The sequence below is a fragment of the Panthera tigris genome, chromosome A1 (assembly GCF_018350195.1).
Source record: "Panthera tigris isolate Pti1 chromosome A1, P.tigris_Pti1_mat1.1, whole genome shotgun sequence".
NCBI lineage: Eukaryota > Metazoa > Chordata > Mammalia > Carnivora > Felidae > Panthera > Panthera tigris.
The window spans coordinates 136157849-136181671 of NC_056660.1; the positions used below are offsets into that span (position 1 = coordinate 136157849).

At 41.9% G+C, this 23823-nt stretch overlaps 1 protein-coding gene and 1 long non-coding RNA gene across 2 annotated transcripts in view; one reads left to right on the forward strand and one right to left on the reverse strand.

Annotated features, from left to right (window-relative positions):
* MAP1B (microtubule associated protein 1B) overlaps window positions 1-23823 on the forward strand; it is a 100931-nt gene that overhangs the window by 23142 nt on the left and 53966 nt on the right. The gene's annotated exons all lie outside the window — the stretch shown is intronic.
* Window positions 16602-22477, reverse strand: LOC122239371. The gene is made up of 3 exons (XR_006218374.1): window positions 22304-22477; window positions 17575-17834; window positions 16602-16865 (listed from the first exon to the last, which is right to left on the reverse strand). It is a non-coding gene; the product is annotated as an uncharacterized LOC122239371 (long non-coding RNA).

Below are 23823 nucleotides of genomic sequence, written 5' to 3' on the forward strand. Positions count from 1 at the left end.
ATGCATTAGCAATTCTGCCTGGTGTTATAGGTTCGAGGGTATACAGATATTTCTTGAATTTCACAGAGCTCAATGTGAAGTTACAATAGTATATTTCTTAGGAAACAGGAATGATTACATAGACATGATTTAAAGAGATTTCTGTGAAGATACAGACATTCTTGTAAAGGTTGTACCACTTTGCTCTGAGTCAAGAAAGAAAGTAAAGGAAGACTGAGTATTCATTGGCCTCTTAAAAAGCATGGGCTAATGCTGCAAACATCCTGATGATAGAGAAGTGAAGTAACCAACATTTCTGGATCAGAATTCGAAGGTTTGTATTGTAACTTAATTATGGTTCCTGTGTCCCTCTGGAATATACCTCATGTCCATGGCGCTTAGAAGTTCAGTATCTTTTTCCCAGCATCTTCCCTGTGCTCCTGCAGGGATACTTGGTGGTTGTCAAGGCTCTGTTAGGCCAGTCATCTCTTACTGATGTTTCTTTCATTCAGACTGAAGTGTCTGCTTCTTCTCTTCCATGTTAACTGGTATTTCTTGGTCCTAGTTGATGATAAAACATCTCAATGTTTGCATATAAGAATACTTTTCTTGTAGCTTGTAAGGTATGACTGAAGCAAATAACCCATGTGTTATATGAGACCAGTGCCTCTTATTGGAAAAAAACAAAACCTGCCTTCACCATTAACTCCAATACAGAACAGATTTTCTTGTTCTTTATAGGATTTATTATGGAGGTGTTTAAAAATTCAGTTGCAGGCAGATTAACTTTCTCAGTCATTGGTGTACTCCCAAATCTTTGCTACTCTCCTGACTCTACCTGAAATTAAAATATGTTGTAAAGAAATCTTGAGCTACAAGTATGTTTCACCCAGCATGGGTGAAATGGTCTGAACTTTTTCAGTCTTCAGACTTCAGTCTTTTTCAAGTAGCAAAGTTCTTTTCGCATTTATCCTTTTCATTGTTTCTGTTACTGTTCTGATTTCAGCCTTAAGAATATGTATAATTCTTACAATATATCTTGTTTTTATACTCGTCCTCTGTCTCATCATTTTCTCTTTGATCTTTTCCCACACGTGTGTTTTGTACATCACTGTCAATATTCTGCAGTGGGCATTCTGCTCTTTACTTCCTTGGATGCAGATTTCATTCTGCTATTGCATTTGGTCTTTCTTGCAATTCTTTTGTTGATTCCTCTGGCTTCTTTTTGAATCTCTGCCTGTGATTCAGCCCAGTCTGTTTTCATTGTTCTCTGTCATCTCATAGAGACTGTGTCTGCCATCATTTGTGGATACCAAGTATCATTTTTCTAAAAATTTCTCTTGTTCCCTGTAGAAAGTCTTTTTTAGAGATAGGGTTTTCCATGAAGCCTCAAGACAGTGCTCAGTTTTTTCTTGTGCTGCAGAATCTTTTCAGAGGCCCCATTTTTCTATTTGTTTTCTCCTTCTTGTACAGGGAGAGGTCTGTCCGGACTCTGCAGTTGCTAACAGGCTTGTAGGGACTCCTTAGTGATTCTCACTGCCCACTTGGGTACTGTCAGTTTCACCTCTTCATACTTAGAACCTCTAAGCCTGTTTCAGGTGCGTATCCCCGGCCCAGACCCAGCCTATGTCCCTGGTCCAGCGGTCATTTGTTTGCTGGCCTGGGAAGAGATTGTGCTCACTGTCAGAGCTTCTGCCTCTGACAGAGAATTAGCGGGACCTGAGATACTTCTTTATACAAATAAGATACAGAGACCACACACCAGCGTGTGCTGCTCTCTGGGTTCTTCCTACTTCTGTTGGCCAGTGTGTTTCCTGAGAAACCATTGGGCTTAGGTGGTAATGCTGGGTGGGAATTCTGTAGCCCAGTCTCTGCTGGGTTTTGAAGGCGAGGAGCTGGAGAAGCTGGGAGCGGTGGGAAGGGAGGTATCCGTTTCCCTTCAATAAGGGACTCAGAGCTCTTTTTCTGGTCTTCGCGTTGTAGGCTTAGGGGCAGATATGTGAAGAGAGAGTCAGAGCTTTTCCAGCCTTCTTTGAGTCCAGCAGAATGGTGAAGGGTGGGGGCTCAGGAGGTGGGAGTGCCCAAATTCAAATACAGGTTCCGTCTCGTGCTCAAGTTCTCTGTGCCTCAGTTTTCTCTATAAACCTGTGCTGTAGAGAAGTTTTGAAAATTTGGTGGCTATCATGTAAAGCATTGGAAGAGTAGCTGGGACATATTAAGTGCTCTATAAATGTTAGCTATTGTTAATGTATGTATGGTTTTCCTGAGGTGGAGTGTATGCTCTAGAGCATTTAAGAATGTGTATTTCAATTCCTATCGATACACCTCTTCTTGCCCCCACTGAACCCCTCTTCTCTACCTTCCAGCGTATGGCCATTTCTTTCCTTTAATTCACCATGGCCAGTTTTTCTGGTCTTGTGTATTTTCATGAATATCTCAAAAATTCACAGATTTGGATAATGGTATATTCAGCTCTTTGTTCTGCCATCGTATTAACCCACCAGCCTTCCTAACTAATTCCAACCCAAAGTAATAATTAAATGATATAATCTTCATTTGAAAAAATCTGTAATGCTTGTAAAATGTGGTACCATTTTGGCATCTTGAATACACTTCAAAATCGTATTTTTAAAGAATTACACAGGTCATTTCTACAAAACATTCTCTGGTACACTTGATTGGTTCCATCAATCAGCCTACTATATTTACTCTAAATAATGTGTAGATATTTTATACTATAAACCAGTAGTTTACCAAATCTGTTATCTTTCTTAAAATATATTTTTAGATAAAAGTGTTTAAAAAAAGGAGAAAATTGTTGTTCATGATTGATGCTTTTAACCTGCTCTTTAAGGAAATGAATAAGAAATGTTAGTCATGCAGGAAAAGCTGATTCATCTCGATGTAATGTTCAAATGATCTATAACCACTGGCTACTCTATAAAATCTACACTATTCAACTGTAATTTGTTCGGGCTTATGTTTTTTTTTTTTAATTTTTAATTTTTTATAACATTATCAGTTCTCTGCACTTAAAGCTCCCTAGGGCCAAATATTTCCATTTCTCTTTATCTATCTAATAAGGACTTTGTACATTTCAAGTTTATATAAATCCCTCTTTTCTCTATGCTATTATGGAAAATCCCTTCCTGCAACCTCTAGCTTCTGCCCAAAGAAGTGCTACATTGATTCTTGTTACCATATGAAAACCTTATGAATTACAGCTTTGTGTTTTGCCTTTAGTTTCTGTGTGTGTGTGAGAGTTTTACGTGTTTACACATTGTCTTTTGTGATCCTACAGTTTGACTTGGTTGCATGAGAAAAATACAATTTTATTTGACTGGTCACTTGGGGGATAAAAAGTTTGCATCAGAAAATCAAGCCTGAACCCACGGCCAAGGTAGTCCTTTGATTTCTGATTCTGTTGTATTGCCTCAGCAAGACTCCACCACTGCATTAGAGGGTCCCATTGTGTCCCAGAGGGGGCAGCGGGACGGCTTGCCTGTACCCCACAGCCACCTCCCTTACCCTGCATATTAAGCCTGTGATTACAGCAGACGTGGCATTTGTCTCCAGCTTTTGTGGAATGATGTCATCGCATGCATGTCAAACAGGGGATTAGCATGAAGAGAGAAGTCTTACTGACATTTTTATTTTCATCAAGAAGAATCTGGTTTTATTTCATTTTGTTAACTGGAATTGTCGTCCTGCTTCATAGGAGAAATTTTTTTAAGTGGAAAAAAAGAACAGGGAAACCTTGAGAACGTAGAAGCAGACATGTACTGGCTGCATGGATGGAAATGTGTGCTGTTGTGCCACTCTGTCAATTAGTGAAAGAGTCCACGACACAAAGCATGCCTGAGAAATCTGCTTCTTTTCTTACAAAGGCAGAATATCATTCTTCTCAAGGCCCTTAATGGCCTGGGCCCTGCTACAGAAAATGCCCCTGAAAAGGGAAAGCAAAGACTGTGGCCACTGCTGGTAGAAAGGGTGTGCAGGCAGTTGGTCCCATAGACCTCTGCAATGTTTTCTCTTTTTCCTGATGGCATGGATCGAGTATGTCTTAAGGTTTCATTGCCTATGTCTGTCTCAGGGTCGAGCTGTTAGTTTCCTTCCCATATGAAAAAAAAAAAAATCAGGAAGAGAGGCCTAATGTCAAAGATGCTTTGAGCCCAGAGCTGAATCCATGGAAAAACGTAATTTTTCTCAATCATTTCCGACTCCTTCCACAAAAATAAACATAGGAGGAAAATTAAAGTCAGACTTGAGGAATGGGAGTCCTGTCTTCTTTTGAGCAATCTACCCATAACTGCATCCGAGAAGCTGTGTTCAAATACCAGCTCTGCCTTTTACTTAGCTCTGTGCCTTTGAGAAACTGAATGGATCTGCACCTCAGTTTGTCCATCTGGACAATGGAGTTAACTAGCAACAGTGCCTATACCTTACAGGTTGTGCCTGGTACCTATTGGTATTTGTTTTTCATCTCCAAAAATGAATTCCTTTTAGAAAACTAGATAGTGTTCTGAGGTGACCTTCTTACTCCAGTGAGTAAAGGTGGCAGCCTCCTCTTTTCCTTTTTCTCCCCCTCTTCTCTCAGGGTCTTGCAGACAGACTCTTGCTAATCCAGATTCCCTCCCTGGGCAGTAAACCTGAGAGCTAGGAGATTGAGGGTACCTGGAATAGACAGGCTCTGGAATTTCATTCTTTTTCAATTTTGCCAAAGCATTGGAAGTATTTTTAAAAGTTCCTGCAGATTTTCTTGGGAGATTTTCAAATCCTTATAATGTTTCCCACTTCTCTATATTTGGGCACCAGAATTTTCTTAGCATCCAGTTTCTTTGGAACAGAGTTCTGTGAAGAAGGATGAATCCAATCCAAATCAGGCCCTCTTGCCAGGTGATAATTTTCCATCCAGATTGCCCTGGGGCCTTTCCATTTTCATTTTTGTTTTGCCTTGGAAGGCAACTGGTGAGCTATTTCTTTTTCCTCATTTGACTTTTCAGGTCCGATTACCTAGCTGATTGTTGCTTATTAGAATGGTATTTTAGAAATAAGATTCTGAATCACACTTGGTTTTGGGGTATAGCACAACTGGATTTGACCAAACGTCTTCAGTTGCAATTCTCCAAGGTCAGTGTGTTCCTGGTTGGAAGGAAACCTGGATATGCCAAGCTCTGTGAATGTTCTAGAAAGGACAAGACCATCCAAATCACATGGGCCATTGCCTTTGTGTGGAATGAGAGAAACGAGAAGGCAGTGACTCGTGTTGAGCATTTACCTGCTGTGTAAATTGCCAGTTACTGACATACACACACCCATGTGCCCTTTCTCTGAGATTCCCCTGAGTTTCTCTCCTAAGTTTGTAGAACATTGCCATTGTTTCCTTCATGCCTACCTCCAAGTGCTCCTTGGACTGTTGGAAATAGAGGGCAGCTCTCTTATCACACGTTTCCTGAATATAAATGGAATTCGTAGAAAAAAACAGATTCCAAACAGGAAATCAGCAATTGCTTTTAGAAGCTGAAATTGTTGTGTGTAGATGGCCAGATGCTTTTTTTCCCAGGTGGCTGATGGGGCTATTGGGTCATGTTCCCAGTGCCTCAACTATGCCCTCTCTAAGCTCTCAACATGGTACTGTCATCTACGATTGTCCTCATCTGCAGGTTTAACTTAAAATCTGTTCTCCCCGCCATGCCCACCACCTCCTAGACCTAGATGGTAGGAAAAGGGAGATACTCTCAGTTGCTTTTCATTGGGAGATGTAATTGTTTTATTCCTACTGTGTGTCAGATTGTGCTCCAAATCAGACCTGGCCTAATGTTTTGTTCTCTCTACTTGAGTGTTGGCCAACCACTCCTTTCCCTTCCAATTAGAGTATGTTCTTGAATTGTTTTGCAACTGTTCTCCCCTGATTATAAACTACAAACTTGTAAATTTTGTCAATTACATCCAAGTCAGCCTTCACAAAAACTCTTGTCCGGAGGTTGCTAAGATGAATGAATAATATATGAAACTTTTTGTTTGACAAGGATAATATAAAATTTATTTTGTTAAAATTTATGAAATCGGTTTTGAATGTTTTACATTTGGTCATTACAAATTGTAGAGAGATTCAGATTTTTGCATCTTCTTTCATCCAATGGACTGAGTGCCTTCACTGTTACCAAAGCTGTAGTTAGGGCATGCCAGATCAGCAGGTTTATTGGAGTGATTGACGCTGTTATTTACAGCAGAACTTTCAAGGGCTGAGTAATAATTCACAGTGCCAAAAGTCGGTTCGATTCATTTATTGGGATGGGTTTTTACAAAGCAGCTGTTCCATTTATCTTCCCGGGGATGTCAGACCATTTGGTAATAGATCCTGTAGCTCGCCTGTTGACCTCCATGGATATGAGTGAAATCAATGACCTGTCTTGGCCCTGTTACTGTACTTAGTTGATCATCTTGACAGCTTGTTCCTGTAGAACCTTTGAGTGGATTGTGTTTCCTAGATCAGTTTATTAGAGGCATGCAGGCAACGGATGTGTTCTAGAACTGTTACTTTATGTAAGCCACACAGTAAACCATATTTTCCAGTTGAATTACATGGAAACCTTCTGAACTTGAACTGTCTTCATCCAGGATGAAGTAGCGGCAGCTTCTCTAATTTATTTACCTAAATCAAGTCTCTGTTGATTTTAAATGACCTACAGCTGGAACATATCAGCGTGTAGGAGAAACTCTGCTTTGAATAGGTGTCTTGCTAAAAATGCCTTGTATGAAAATAAATAGTAAGACTGCCTCTCTCCATTCATCTAATTGTTAAATTTGGGTTTTCAGTGCTTCTACTTCCTTAATACCTGTGTTCACAAATGGCTTTGAAATGATTCAGGACTAAACTTTCCTTTCTCTTAATAATGTGTAATAGGTGCTTTTTTTTTGTCCAGTTAAGTGAAGTAAACTTTAAAAAATTTAAATGTGAATGAAGATTCTTAGTCATAAGATCCGTGTGTATGAAATATCATAAATAACCCCAGCTGACCATTTGTCTTTTGTTTCTAACACTTTAATATAATCAGCATGGAAGAGGCATTAACTCTGCATCCCATCTTGGAAATATGAAGAATTAATCAATTTTACCTTGTTTTGTTACCAGCAGGTGGCATGAGTTATTGCTATGCTAGTGACAGTGTAGAAACTAATGCATCTTGTCTCTTTAAATTTCATATATTTAAAATTGATTCCCAATGTATTTTACCCCAGGCAAAAGTTTAACATCTTTATTATATAGAGATCTCTTACAAATAAATAAGTGAAACCTTGACATTTCAGTAGAGAAATGGGTACAGATATGAACATTCAGTTTACACACACACACACACACACACACACACACACACAGTGGGAAGGGAGGGGGTCTGGGAGAGAGTGAGAGAGGAAAATGGCCAATAAACCAACACATAAAAAATTTCAACCTGTAAATTAAGAAATACAAATGAACAGAACGAGATTAAAATGTTTACATGTAAGTTTCAAGTCTTTAAAAAATGATACTACTCATTATTGGCAAAGAGAACAAGATAGGTACCTACATATTCTCCTATTTGGATATAAACAACCTTTCTGGAATGGACTTTTCCAATATATATTAAGAGTCTTACCACTGCTCACACACTAACCCAGTAATTCCCTACTGTGAGTATATTCTGTAGAAATAAGCGGAGATAAAAAGCTGCTTACTGCCATGTTATTTATATCTGAAAAAGTGGAAAAACCCCATTTTCAATAATAGTGGATGGTGTAATGAATAATACTTCATCAGTAGGATGTAATATTTGGCCACAATACAAAGCTTATATTTAAAGAATCTTTACTGATGTGTAATGTTGAGTAAAAAGGCGGGATATATGAAGGTATTTGTCACTTTAATCACAGTTGTGCTCTGAAAGAATTTTTGTGTCTTGATACATTAAATACACCCACATTTTAATATGGGTTATCACTGAGTAGTAGGTCAAGAAGTTAATTTAGTTTTCTTCCTTATCTTTTTCTGTAATAATTTACATTTTCTACGACAGGCAGATGTTATTTTACGGTCAGAGAAAAGTATGCACATTTTCAAAAATCGTGTAAGCCTCGCATTGGAGACATGAATCACGATTGCTTTTGTATTTCTCATGAAAACGAGATTCAATAGTAAGTTATATGTTTGAGGAAAATAGAGCTCATTTGAGTCAGAGGTTGGAAAGCTCTTCTGCATACTAACCTCAGAAACCTCAAACTAGAATGTAGTGGAATAATGACATGGCACGAAAAGCCACAGATGTCACTTTGAGTTAAGGAGGTTAGAGTAGATACATAGAACAGCCAGTTGAGACAGAAATTCACTAATCTCTTATCTCCAGCTCTGGTAGCCTCTAGGGTCGTTCTGTGCCTCCACGTTTAATCTATATCAACGCGCACTGCACTGGGGCTGGGACTCCGAAGCCTGGATTCTGGTTCTGGCTGCTCTACTAATACATTTTGTACTTCCCCTTGGGCACGTCTCCAGAATTTCTGGATTCCGAGCTTTCTTCCAGTGCTGGATGTTTATTCTTTTTTTGCAGTTTGGCATTCTGATGCCGTTTTGAGCCTCACAAGGTGAGGGGTGAGGCTCTTGGTGGTGCCTGAGCGATGCTGAGGAAGCTTGAGGCTTCTTCTGGGTCACACCCTTGGATCAGATGTGGTTGACATCATCCCGGTCCTGTCATTTTTGAATAATAAGTTACCATGACATGAGTCGGGGAAAAGGGCTGCAGTCGAGGCTCAGAAAGGCAGTTTAATTCTCTCTTGGAGATCATAAAATAGAAGGATACGTCACAGAGTATGAACAAAGCTGGTTTATAGTTCTACAATATATATTTTTTCTATATAAAAATTCAAGTTTGCAATTATTAAGTTAATTCTGATCTTGTCAGTGGTTGTGGTAGTTTTAGAATTAAGACTACAGGGATGGCAAATATACATCCAGCATACAGCACATAAGAAGGGCCCGGTATGGGGGACTTTATCCTTTCACCTGATAGCAAACTTATATTCAGAGATGTATTGCATGGGAATGTTGTATAAACTTCTTTTGTCTTAACTACATTACAAAAAAATATATGGTGACCTGTGCCCACCTATAAAATTGAAGCAAGAAGTCTCACAAAACCCATCCTTAACTGTCTGCAATGCCTTGTGACATTTTCTCCTCCACGTTATTCTAATATTTGAAAAATACTGGTTGCAACGCACTAATTTGATTTTATGCCATGCTGAAGTTTTGCAGACTTTATCTTGAAGAACAGTGGTATAAAGCTTTTTTTTCCAGAATGGAGAGAAAAAATGTTAAATATCCTTGAGAACTATTAAATATCACAAATCTCTTTGCAGAGAAACAGGAAAAAAGAATAGATCCTTTCTATATTAAGCTCCTTGTGATAGAAACAAAAACTCGAACAACATAGTAGGAGCATGTTAAAGAGAAGATTTCCACATCTCCAATAATTTTCACTAAAAAATGCACCTGAAAAGAGGTAAAGCTGTACTATGGAAGCAATCACATTATGCTCACACAGTGGAATGAAATCCCTTTCAACTTCAGATAACTTGGGGGAATTAAAGGGCCAGGATCCAAGGGGGCCTTGTTTGGTTTCTGGTGTCCATCACGTTTTTTTTCCCCTTTGTGTCTCAATCCTGATCTCAGTGTGTGGGGGTCCTTGTGATGGAAATGCTGGCCTCACAATAACCCGGCCCCAGGCAGCAGCTCCCGCGGGTGGGGGCAGTGCATGGTCCATTCCTGCCCACCTTTTGGGCCGCTCTGTTACCGGAGTTGCCCTCAGTCTCAGGTTCAGCAAGACTTCAGGTGCTTTTTCTAGCGTCTGTCTGTCTTGAGCCCTGCCCAGGACTTCACTCTCCCGCATGCTTCTCCGCAGCTGTTCCTGCACTTTGCTCTTCTCTCCCACTCCAGCTTCTTTCCTTGATCCCTCCCATCTTTTCCTCTCTTCCTCTCTCCTCTGCCCCTGATCTGCCAGTGGCTCTGGTGACCATGACATACCTCAGAGTGTGGCCGGCAGGGCTGAACAGTTGTCGCTCTGTGCTCTGGGATTTAAAATGGTTGGAGGTCTTTGAATACGACTCGGTAGCCACAGGCCTTTAATTTCATCGGGCAGGCTTTTAATCGCCTCTGATACCCAGTTAGAAATAGATGAAAAGGCCTGAATTCTGAGCCTTCTTGCTGGGCATTTCACCAGCAGATCAGCCCTGTCTTCAGGCCAAATGGGTCTTTTGAAACCATTAACACGTGGAATGGAGACCAGTAGCCAGAGTGACCTTTCCTACTCATGGCCAGCCTGGACCTGGAAAAGGTTAGGCCCTTTCCCCAGTGAGTCACCCTCTCAGTTACCCCATAACGCATGACTCAGAGAGCTTGCAAGTGCCCTAGAATTACTTTCTCCATTCAGCCCAAGAAGCAACGTGCAGAATCAGTCTGTCTGGAGACTCCTTATATGGAGAGGTTCTGAGACTATTTTATGTTTGGTTTGTAAGAGGATCATGGTTTAAAAAAAAGAGAGAAAAGAAAGAAAAGCCAAAGGCAATGATATCATATTACTAAGAGGCTTGGTAGAAAAAGAAAATACTCCTTCCAATTGTTTCCACCCTGATTCTGCATTATGGTGGGGGCGACAGCAAATCCATCATTTGTACTGGCTCTGGCTGACCTTCCCCTGCATCTTGAATGCTTCCCACCGAGACAGGCCTCACTGACCAGACACTGTCTGCCTGTAGTCTCCCAGCTCGGCTGCAGAGAGGCTGCGAGGCATACAGCCCTGCCACGTATTTCTGCAAATGGGTGGTTTTTATTATTTCTGGAACGCAGCCCCCAGCCCTAACTCCGAAAATGCTGACAGGGCTGAAGCTAAGAGACATGTGGAGCTTTAAGGAGCGACAGTTTGCTGACCCTCTCCACGTTGGGTCCCTGCTGGGAGGGGTGACAGCAATGAGGGACTGGCCCAGGGCTGGGCCACCCTCTCTGGGCCCACTGTGTGACACTCCCGCCCCCCCCCCCAACCATCCCACTTTCCCTAGGAGGAAGAGGGCAAATTTGAACCCTTTTAAAGCCAAGGTTAAGGACTCATTAAACTTCCTCTCCCAGTAGAGGGTCTGGGTGTGGTTCCAGGTGTGGATGGGACCTCAATGTGGAAGCCCGCCCACCTGTGAGAGGGGCCTGCATTTCCAAGTGCACATCATTTCATTCGGCAAGGAGGACGGGCAGTGTCCTGTAACCTCTGACTCATCAGGCAAGAGGCAGGGAAAACTGTGCCCGGATGACTCTAAGCCAGGATAGTGGAGCCGGTTGAGAAAGAGTGACAGGCAAACAAATATAATATCGACCCTTAAAAAGATCATTTTAAAAGTAATTACATAAAGTTGTGTGCTTCTCATTTTCAAAGATGATTTGAGGAGACTTAGACTTTTCAAGTTAAAGAGACTTGAAATGAAGAAAAAGAATTTCTCAGGAAAAGAAGTATACCCCAAGTGGAACAAGAAATTCCCCAGCATAAGTTTCAACGAAAAAAAAAAAAAAAGCCTGGTAAACTGACTTCAGCACATGGTGTTCATGCAGAGACGAATAGACTAAATCAGAACTGATAACGGGCCATTTTTTATATGGGCCATAGCCTATATTTAAACATGTTTAGCTTCTGGTTTTTATTTTCCTTGTCTTAATAGAGGGGGAGGTGGTGGTAAATTGAGGCACAAGAGTTTTTAGGTGATTTGAAGACAAGATATAATCATTCTAAGGCCACCTTCATAGTTCATCCTTCAGAAATAAGGTTTTCTGGTTCTTGTGTGAAATCCTTAGTGAAAGGTTTGATCGCCTAGGGTGTCACTAGGTTAGACTTTAAAGAAAGGATTTTTCTGTTGTGTTCTTAAGGGGTATGTGTGGTTTGTGTGTGTATGTGTGTATGAGCAGTTGCTATAGAAAGATACAAATATTGACTAAGTATATAGAAAAATTTTAACACATACTATAGATAAGCTGTATAGGTGGACCAGGATTCCCAGAAAAGGAAATACGAAATATTAGTCCCGAGGGTATAGGAATGAAAGAATACACTGCCATGTTGAGATATTAAATATAAAGAGAATGTTTAGTGCAATTCACGGAGCAAACAAATACATTTCCTTTGTAGGCCTGTAGGGTGAGACAGTGCAGAGAGGCCTCGTTTGAACACCCTAAGCAGAATACAGCCCTTTAAAAACCAGTTGAAGGTGATGATTTTGAATGTCCAGAGTCGGATTATGTCATTATGCCTTCAGCGTCCTACTGGAGAGAACCTGTTGGTTTGCCACCATGCGAAATGGTCCCAGCTGTGGTTTTTAAGTATAGCTATTTTTTAGAAAACATACTATCCATTTGGGACTCCTCCCTTGTACGGTGCTATAGTTGTTTCTTTCTAAATTACCTTTAGTTGTTTCTATGTACCCATTCTGGATCAGTTCCCTGGGGTTCCTTAACAAAGAATCCCAAACTGGGCAGTTGTAACAACCAAAGTGTGTTCTTTCATGCTTCTGGAGGCCAGAAGTCCAAAACCAAGATGTCAGGGAGGCTGGTTGCTTCTGGAGATTCTGAGGGAGAACTATTCTGTGCCCGCTCCTGACTTCTGGGGGTTGCTGGCCATCCTTGGCATGGTTGGCTTACAGACGTATCACTCTAATATCTGCCTCTGTCATAACATGGTATGTTCTCCCTGTGTCTCAATCTCTATTTTTTTTTCTTCTTATAATGGCATCAGTTGTTGGATTAGGGCCCATCCTAATCTGATAATGACCTTACCATCACTAATTATGTCTACAAAGACCCTATTTCCAAATAAGGTCATGTTCTGAAGTTCCAGGTGACCCAGTACCTTCCTTCAGTTTTATTCCTTCAAATCTTCAATAGAATCAAAACCTACCATTAAACCTATTAAAACTATCATAAGAAGAGAAAAAGAGACAGAGACAGAAAGGCTTGATCTGTGATAAACCTCGAGGGATCTCCCTAGAATAAAGTCCTTGAACTTTAGTGCTTTGACTTAGCAGTATCTATTTTTAGGACTCCCTCCCCCCTGTTTTTACTGGATTCTAGGCTAAATGTCTTATAGTTGAGACTGCTGGATGAAGGACTTTTGCACACATGAAGTGTTATGCTTGGATCTTTTCAATAGTGCTTTTCAGAGTGCAAGGGAAAAAACAAGCCAAGTAGTGCTCCTGAGGTGTAGTCTAGGCCATAACCAGAAGTGTGGGAGAGGAGGCTGCATGGGGGGAATCCTAGAATACATTCCTTCTTACAACTAAAACACAAGTCCCTCTCTTGTCTTGGCCATCTGAGTTGCTGGCGACTGTTGCCTCTTGTGCATGATTTTAGAGAAGGGCCCCATCCCTGCCTGTCTCTAGAGCTGCCTGTGAATTACTCTCTGTGTCAGTGCAGATCACATTCTGTACAGCTGTGGGGGGCACTGTCTGGGACAAACTCCCTCCTCAGCTCAGTTTATTAATATTTTTGAGAACCACCCTTGTGCAGAATTACCCACTGGACTGTTGAAGGGAAGGGCATTGGCCTCTAGATAGAAACCCTGGTGGAAGATGCTCATCAGCACCGTCTGAAATTATAGAGAAGATCTTCCTGGGAATTTGACATCTCTTGCATCAACCTTTCTATTTCTCTGCTGAAAGAAAATGCCAAAGCTCAGAGGAACGCAAAGAAAGAGAATGATATTAAACATAGAATGATTTTAATATTTGGCAGCAGCCTACGTTCTTAAAAAAATCCCGTTTTCATTGTCGTGCACCTGTCGTTACTCTGAATGAGTTCTCTCTTGATGGATGGTGGTCTTAAAAGCTTGCTGTTTTTCATTAGCAAAGTGAAATGGGGTGCCAGTGTGAATGCTTTGTCATTCTGATGGAGTATAATGTATGAATCAGTGTAATTATTCAGTGTTTGCGTAATCAGCAAATTTTGAAGGGGAATGTTGCACAACTCAGAAGTGGCCTAATTTCACCTGACAATATTCCATTCAGTCTCCAAGCATCTCCTCCAAGAAGCAGTGAAGTGTTGGTGGATTTCCTTAAGGCACAAGGCAGCCATGGTGGGAAATTGAGTTGCTCTAAATCACGTGCTAATTATGAGCATGCCCAGTGGGCCCTTAGAGGCTCTTACTCTAGATTGCAGATAGGTTCATCCCATTGTCTTAGAAATGCCATTTATTTATTATGCATGAAGCTCGGTATATTGTTCCACGTGGACCCAGTGATGAACAACCAGCCAAATCCATTAAATTCCATTCAGGAGTAGAGTGAGGCCCAGAAATATGGGCAGTTGGCTGGGAATCCTACCAGAAAGGCTGAAGCTGGATAAAGGGCTAGGCCAAATCAGGGACTCACTGAGAGTGATTTGAGAAAATCTACATAGATTAAATGTCCACTCTTCTTTTTGAAGCAGAGAGTCTCTTTTACAAGGAAAGAGTTTGTTCAGTTGAGCTGTTTCAGAAACCTGTGCAAAACTGTTTGCAAAGAGGGCGACTGAATTTTTTATTAACTCATTTAAATCAATTTATTTCAGCCCAGCATGACGCCAGAACCAAAAAGTCTGAAGAGTGCCCCAGGGCTGTGTCTCACAGTCATGCAGCTCTCATCTAATTTGGACTAGATTGCTTTCTTCATTAAATCTAAAAATACTTTCAGGCAGGCCACCTTTCTAGGGATTTCATATGTGGTGAATCAGATTCTAGGGAAGAATCCTTGCCTTCCTTAGAGCTAGTGGCTTTTGAGTCTGGGTGTGTTTCCTTTCCTTCCATGAAGCCATCCTGACTTGATCTTTATTCTTGATGACAGCTCATAATAATAATAACTAACATTTGCTGAATGCTCACCATGTGCCAGGCACTGTTCTAGGCACTTCACGTGTATCAACTAATGTAATCCTCACATCCTCCCACAAGTAAGGTACTACGGTTATCCCCATTTAGCCCTGAGGAAATGGGCACAGAATGGTTAAGTAGCCTGCCCAAGGTCACACAGCCAGCGAGTAGTAGAGATGGGGCTAAGACTCCAGCCTTCTGGTTTCAGAGCTCACTACTCAATTCTGAATACCCTCGAATACCAGTGGAAGGTGTCTTTAGTTACAGCACTCCAGTATCCCCAGGCAGAGTCTGAGGACCTTGTAGGTCTGGGGCAAATAGATTTCAAGCATAAGAAGTACATGCTTTTGACATGCAGTATCGGCTTCTTTCTGGGGTACCTAAAACCTTTTTAAAAAGCAGAGCCTAATTGGCAGTGGGATGTGCTAAAGCGTACTCTTATACACAGCTGATGGAAGGATCTGTTTTATCAAAATCCTCTTAAAAAAAAAAAAAAGCAAAGCTTAGAATCAGCACTGCTGGCACCTTTCTCAGTGAAGCTGTATTAGAAAGGCCTGTCTTTGTTACGGGGCCAACATCTTGAAGAATACCTGTGCCTTATCAGTTGCTCTATAGCTATTTATGTTTCAGGTTATATGAGTTACTGGAAGAGTCCTTTTTAGTAATTAAAAAAAGAAAGGGGAGGTGCCTGGGTGGCTCAGTCAGTTAAGCGTCCGACTTTGGCTCAGGTCATGATCTCGCGGTTTGTGAGTTCGAGCCCCGTGTCAGGCTCTGTGCTGACACCTCAGAGCCTGGAACCTGCTTTGGATTCTGTCTCCCTCTCTCTCTGCCCCTCCCCCACTCGTGCTGTCTCTGTCTCTCAAAAATAAACAAACATTAAAAAAATTAAAAAAAAAAAAAAAAAGGAGGGAGGGAGATAATCTGGGAGGGAAAGAGGCCCTGACATGGCTGCTCAGTCCCTGGGTGAGTCCCTCAGTCCCTCTGTTCAGCTCAGAGTGAGGCCCACAGGGGACACCCCGCTAGGTGATTAGTTGTCTGGGATTCACGTGGCCTCGCTTGCACTGCCCATTCTCTCCTCCCGCTGCAGACAGAAGATTAGTGGGGTGGTGGGGATGGCCAGCTGGGAGGGGAGGGCTTGGGAGAGATGTCAAGGGAGAAAATTGGTGGCTATTCGATGGACTGGGGTTGGTGGCTGTTGCCTGGGAAACCCTGCCAATTACAGAGTGAACCAGAGGAGGATCCAGTTTGGTGTCTTCACGGACAGATTTATAGACTGAGAAACAAAACCTTGTTACCCAACCCAAAGGAAAAAATTAATGTGAGAATTAAGAGGGCCCAGGCAAAGTGGGGTTCAGGACAGTAGTTTCCGGAACTTCTTTTGGGTACAGAGGAGGGGCAATCACCCAAATTAGGGAAATGGTAACTTTCTTTGAATATAAGAACAATTCTTATCTATAAAAAATATATATATTTATCTTAGTGAATATTCACATGTAAATCCCAACACAGTTTTCTGCTCTTTCTAAACTTTAGAAAGCTACATGGTCGAGAATGTAGTATTCCACCCTGAGGTCTTGGGCAACACTGTTCCTTCAAAATATCTTGGAAGACATTTCCCGTTTCTAACCAAATGATTTATCTCCCCTTGGAAAAATGTATTAGTAAAGCACGTTGAGACTTAAGAGAGGTGGTAAGCAAAATCTTAATTTCCCTTTCTTCAGAACTGAGATTTATTAGACTATGCACTTTCGACATATATCTGATGAATGCATTTGACAAGAAGTGTTGGTGCTTTGCTGCCTTTGTTGAAAAGATTGTTAGGTAGGTAGTAAGACTGTGTCCAGCTTCCTGGGAATGGAGAACTTGATTTTCCAAACAGATTGTCTAAAGTCTTCCAGGATGCCCTCTGGATAGGGTCTGTTTGCTCAATGGGGATGCCTCTGGCTTCTTCTGTCACTCCTCTCTACTTTCATTCAGAACCTGGGAGACACGCAGGTTGGAACAGAAAACAGAGGGCGGTGGGGACAGGAGATGGGAAAAAAAGAAACGTTTTCTCTTCTAGTTCTAGATAGACCCTGGAGCCAGAAGGCAGTGAGGCAAATGAAATTCAAAGAGGAATTTAAATTTATTCCTCAAAGCCAACTTCCCTGTGTATGTTTGGTTTTCTCTCCTGAATATTGGTGTAGCCACTTGAGTGCACCACGGAGAGGAAAATCTTAGTAGAATTAAGTTTATTTTAGGGTGTGTGTGTGTGTGTGTGTGTGTGTGTGTGTGTGTCATGTGGGATCCCACTGTCCTGAATAGGAGCTAGGCCTGGGCCATTTCTGTATCCTTTACACCCCTAAGTTTTCACCCATTTCTTACAATTGGGCAGTTACTTATTCCCACTTTGTTTTTACAAATATGAATGTGTTGACTTATTGTGCAACACAAGCAGGCTGGCTCACTTAAATCCACGCCATAGTTTTCTAGGTCTTGATGTCTGCTATTTTTATTTTATTATACACTTAATTGCGGATTGCACTTAAGATTTTATGCCAGTATTACTCCGGGCACTTAATTTCCATTCTGTGTTCTCATCTCAGATTTTCTCTGATGGTGACTGGTATTTTATTCTAAGCATCAGTAGCTGGCCACAGAGTCAGAATGGACCCAAACGTTCTGGAACAACCTGTTTTGTCGAATTTACCAGTGAGGAGTAACTAAAACCCAGAGAGAACTGGATACAGGACTGATTTTTTTTCCTCAACCACACAGCCGTAACTTTGAGGCACCCTGACGACAGCAGTTGATGTGTGGTTCCGTGAATTGCAAAGCTGGTACACTGTGGAGTTAGTGGGCAGCCATTGACCCTTGTATTTGCAGAGCTTTGGATTAATGTGGGGAAGTCATCTGTGATAGGGCAGGAAGGGAAGACAGCAGGACCACGGTTTTCCAATATGCCCTCCACTGTAAAAAAAAAAATAAATAAATAAATAAATAAGTATGGAAGTGAGAGAGGAGCAAGAAAGATTGCTTCCAGGGAAGGTGATTTAGGTGAATGCTGGCTGCTGCTTTGCTTATGGTGTCCCAGCTGTCCACAGTAGGCATGCATTTTCTTTCATAATTTGTTAAAGTCTTGGAATGGCCATCTCTTCAGGACTGAAAGGAGTGTGGTGTCACTGCCCTCCCTGTCATTCGGCTCCCGAACCCACCATGTGGGGCCAGCTTCACCCCAGGTCCTGGTTCTAGAATAATTCATGGTTCTCACAGCTCTCTCCCTTGTTTTTCAGATAGGAAATAACCACTGTTGGACTGAACATGTCTTTAATCACTTTTGACATTTATGTATTTAGACATTTATTTTTGAATAATTTTAGATTTACAGAAAAATTTTTAGATTTTAGATATACAGAATTTTTAGTAATTTTAGATTTATGCAAAGGGTACAGAGCCTTCCTGTACACCCTTCACCCTGCTTCTCCTATTACATTATTAATAACTTATATAACCATGGCACTTTAATCAAAAGTACGAAATTAACATTGGTAGAATGCTATTAGATAAACTACAGATTTTATTTGGATTTCCCCATTTGTTCCATTCATGTCCTTTTACTGTTCCAGGATCTAATGTGGGGATTCCTCGGTTCATTTAGAAGGTAGTTGTTTTTATTTTTATTTTTTTTTAATGTTTATTTATTTATTTATTTTGAGAGAGAAAGAGTGCACAAGCAGGGGAGGGGCAGAGAGAGAGAGAGAGAGAGAGAGAGAGACAGAATCCCAAGCAGGCTCTGTGCTGTCAGCACAGAGCCCAAAGTAGAGCTCGATCCCATGGAGCGTGAGATCATGACCTGAACTGAAATCAGGAGTCAGATGCTTAACTGACTGAGCCACTCAGGTGCCCCAAACGTAGTTCTTTTTAAAGGTAAAATCAGAACGGGATTCTGGCAGAGTAGGTATGTAGCTTTTCCTATCTTGTTTTATATACATAAAAAAACAAGGTGTTTTTTTTTTTTTTTCTAGGAGTGGTGTGATACAGTTAAGCAGTCAGCCCCTCACTTCTTAAAATGGGAATTTGTAAAATTCTGTAAAACCCAAGCCTCTAACCGTGGTTTCTCCCCTGCCTACTCGAAGTGTTATTGTTGACCAAAAGCGGGTCTCTGAAGGAAACAGGCAGAAAAAAGAAAGTGTTTGGAAAATCTCATGCTATTTTTTTATGGCATTTCTTATAAATCAGCCAGGTTTTAAAAGAAGTGTAGCTTTTGTTGAAAAAGACCATTTCAAGGGAGAACATTGTACAGTTAAGCCTTTGCAATCAGTGTGGCTACAATGTGGATCCTGGGCCTGTGGCCGGCCTTGCTATAACCAGAAGCAATGTGGTTCCACAAGAGGAACCACAAGGAAACCAAGGCCGTCTGAAGTCTGAGAAGAAAGCTTGTCTAAGGTCCCAGGAGTGAGTATAAGAAAACAAAATTTAAGTCAGGAAATTGTACTATGGCTATGTTTGGCATCTGGCTCTATGAATTCTGAGCAGATTGTAGACAAATATTTACTCAGTTACCTTGTATTTGCCTCAGATATCTGTTTGCTGAGTCTTTTTGCACAGATTTGTCTCCCTTCCCTTCCCATTTGCACACATGAGACCACATGTTAGCTTTGCTCTGTTACATAGCAACAGGCTGTGCTGCTGGCCGCCTGAGTTCTCCTAGGAGGGGGCAGGGAGGGAGTGTACGGGTCCCAAACCTGCATCGTCTTCCCTGCTGTGAACGATTTCCCAAATGTGCAGGGACCAGATCTGCCTTGACAAGAATCCCCGAAGAATCACTGAAGCTTAGTCACGTGAAGGTAATGAGGTCTTTTAATTGGCTGGAAATAGTCTGGAAATATCTGTCAGGAGCAATAGTATTTTGCTGTTTTCGTGGGTACCGATCTTCCATTCCAGTCTTACTAAAGGGTAAAGTGACGACAAGCAGAATTGAGGGCTGGGGAGAGTGTGGTGATAATTTATAACTGTGGATTGGAACTGAGCAAGGCCACCCGGGCAGCGAGATGGTTTGCGGCTTTGGGTGGTAGTGGGGTGGGGTGGGGGGGATAAATAAGATGGGCAGTTAGGAATATAAACCGTTGAAGGTAACGAACTCAAGTCTCCTTTTCCTTATTAATTCTCCGGGTTCCCTTCTGTTGGTCCTCAAACAAGGAGAGAGGAAATCCCTCACCCTTTGTTTAGAGACCACAGGTCAACTTTGAATAACAAATGAAAATGGAAATGTCCAGATATCTCCCGCTCTCAGCTGTGGGACCTTGTGGCCAGGGTGCTTGCTACACAGACTCCTTCCTTCCCAAAGCCTTGTGCTGGTGTTTACGATTTCCATTAAAAGAAAAATCTTTCTTTAGATTGACAAGACAACTTTCAACACATAATTCCCAACTAAAACTTGCAGGTTGGAAATACAGTTAGCAAGCAGTTCTTGATTCGAATGCCCTGCACGTCTCTCATACTGAACACAAGCAAAACCAAAGCAAGTGTATTGTGATGGAGTTATTATTACTTTTATTATTTTGCTTATGTTTCCACCAGGGAATTAATTTCTTTCTTACTTGTCTCCCATGCCTAGGTCACTCTTGTGTATCTGTCACTGACACTGTCAGATTCTCTAGAAATGGTGTGTACCCGAAGTGTCCTCATGAGCAGAGGGCACAGGATTTAGGGCCCAAGGAGTTGTGACAGCCTTGCTCAGTGCCCATGTGTGACTCCACATAGACTGAGTGACTTTCCTCCAACTGTATGTTGGGTTGACTTGTTTTGGGACCATTTGGATGCCTTTGGTCCCATGCCAGTTTGCTGTAACTGCTTTGTCTATTTGTAGATAGACACAGAGGTACTGCCTATGCAACACAAAAGGAGGTCTGATGAGTTTTAGTTAATGTGGCCAGTGCACATGGCCACAGGCAGGCGAGATCACAGGGAGTGGACGAGCATTGAGGCTTATCGTCTCAGCTGTGCCCAGCATCCTGCCCAGCTGAGCTCTTAAACTTTGCCAACCACGGTTTTCCTGAGTAAATAAACATGGGACCCCCACCAGCTAGAGAGGTACACGTAGAACAAGGCCACCAGGCCTACCACTTGTACTGCTTTTTGTGACCAGCATCGGGGGATTTTGGAAGCTGCTTCTTACTCCTGGGGCCTCTTTTCCTCAGACCCACTGCTTCTGGGGATTCCAGCAGGTCCTGGGCGTTCTCGGGCCTTCCCCTTTGTGTATTTCTCCGTGCACTGTGAACAGGCACCTGAACAGTTCCTGTCAGCTTTTGTACATCTGGAGAGTGTCTTCTAAGCTGGGAGTCTTTCAGCTGGGGAGCCCTTACCCTGACAAATACAGGTGCACTGGAAGTTTTCATGTGTCATCATGGTGCTCCAAAGCCTAGATTATTCTAGCCTTCGGGCTGAACAATGGATTAGGTATTTTTCTGAAGAGAGTAGAAATGGAAGGCTGGGCATTCTGGTGAATGGGAGATAAATCTATGTCCTTACACACTGTGTCCTTTTCACTGGCTCAGTTACTGACTTTATACTAGAATACCTTATTTTCTAAACATTTTCTATGTAAAGATCTGGCCTCATTGACTAGAATATTAAACTCCTCAAGAGTGATAATCCCATGTTTTGTACGTTTGTTCCCTTCAGAGTATAGCAAAGAGCCAGCTTGTGAAAGAGCGTAAATTCTAGGCTGAAGAGTTTGGGTTCGGTCCTGAGGACACTTGGGAGCCATTGGTGGTTCTTGAGCGGTGGACTGACTTAACAAAAGCAGTGACTGAGAATATGATTTAGTGAGAATGTTTTGGCTCAGAAACAGAGGTTGTGGTTTCGTGTATTCCTGTCTTTAGAAGTTTCTGGTAGTTATACTAACAACAAAAATATGTGATGGATTAAATAAAATCTCTTTGTAAATAAGGCACAGTGTTTAAGTCTGTGCAAGGGTAATGTCCTTTATCAAGGGATTGCACAACCATCATTTCCAAGCACACACAAGCCACACTCAGGGTCTCCACACTGTGTTCTCAACATCAGCAGATTTGGGAGAGCAGTGGCCATCCATGATGGCCATTTTTAGGATGTTTCCTGAATCTTGTCATTTCTTTACAGTTTTCTCCTCGCTTTGAGTAGCATTTTGGTGGAACATCTGATACAAAGAGCACAGGAGGTTGTTGAAGGATTTTCATTTTGGACACATCTAGCTCCTCAGGCTTGAAGCTCTGTACCCCATTCCCTGCTTCTCACTTCCTCTGCTTCTCAAACACTGATTGCCCTTTACGACTTTTGCCATTGCACTGGACTGCACTTGCTACGCCAGACTGGCTGAAGGCAGTAGGGAAAAAGCACCAGCCTGGTGGGTGCAGACCTTACCCATGACATTGACCACTCCCTGCTCCTCAGCTTACCTTTCTTCAGTATGGAATTCCTTAAGTGCTCCCCTCTGACCACCATCATCACCTGAGGGAATGAGCATTTGATTTAGAAGACAAAACAGAAATCTTTCTGGCCAAATAAACACTTATGGACCAAGGAGTCAACAGATGGAGGCAGGAAATTTTAGAATCTCATCTTCTTAGGAAAGAAAAAAAAAAGGCAACGTGAAAATGGAATTGCATGACCACATAATAAAAGCCATTGTGTGCTAATTGAGTAGTATAAGCATAAAATATGGCAGAGATGCTTAAGCACAGAAGAAAGAGGAGCTATTGATCCCTAATCCTGACGGTGATTGTTAAATTTCAGGATGTTAGTGACAACTCACATTTGTACCGTGCTTTCCAACACACTTCTCACACGTTACCTCTTTTAAGTCTTAGAACAACCCTGTAGATAAGAATTGTCATTGTTCCCATTTTGTATACTAGGAAACCAGGGCCTGGTAAGATTTAGGGACTGCACGGTTCTCCTGGTTTCCAATTTCTGTTGCCATGCATTTTCCTGCACAATATGGGAAACAGTGTTTTCTCTGACATAAACAGGGACACAGAACAAGAACAAAGTGCCTGAGTTACCTTTGAATATCAGAGCATAAAGAGACTGTCAAAAGCAGCCAGTACAAACTCCCTCCCCATCTGCTGTCACTTTATAGTTGAGGAGACTGAGACCCAGGAAAACCTCTTGAGTCAACGCTGAGAAGCAGCATATGATGGACCAGATCTTTGGCCTTCCCGACTCCTAATCGCAGTAGGTTTATTTGTGTAGGGCAATGGATTGTAAGCTCCCCACGTCCACCCTAACTGGCTGGTGGCCCAGTGACTAGCGCTTAGTCAGTGCTTAGTAAATGTGTGTTAAACAGATGTATGAATGATTGACTGACTTTAATTGTAACCGTATGCAAATCAGTACATTTCTTTTATATCTGTCTTGACCTAGTTTTCCTACGCAAAGATGTTATTTTTCACTCTGCATTGAGAGGGTAATGTTTATAAAAATCCCGAGGTAATCAGCTGAGAGGCCCTGAATGTGTATAAAGTATCATCAGTGGTATCACTGAGTTGCTTTTCTGTGGTACTCTGGGTTAATCAAAGGCCTTTGTTATCGTTGTTTTAAGCACAAATCTCCAATTTATTATTTAGTTCATTGCTCTTATTAACTTATTTGAAATGCAAATAGCAGCAAAACATAGGTCAACAGCTGCAGCTGTGGGTTGCAGACAGTGGGGGCCAAAGCACAAGATGGAGACGGGATTCCTGGGGACGACCAGCAGTGGGCTCCCACACCCTCCCCAGGGATTGACTGCGGAGGACATCTTTGATTACAGGGGAGGAGGGAGAGTCTGGGGGACAAGTGGGCAGAAGAATCTAAAAGGAATTATTGATCTCAGTCCCTGAAAGTAGAAAAAATGAGTAGACAGCCCATACCTGCCTGGTAAGATTCATGGCCATCCCGTAATGGATCGTTGCTGGGGAAGCAAAGTCGAAACCTT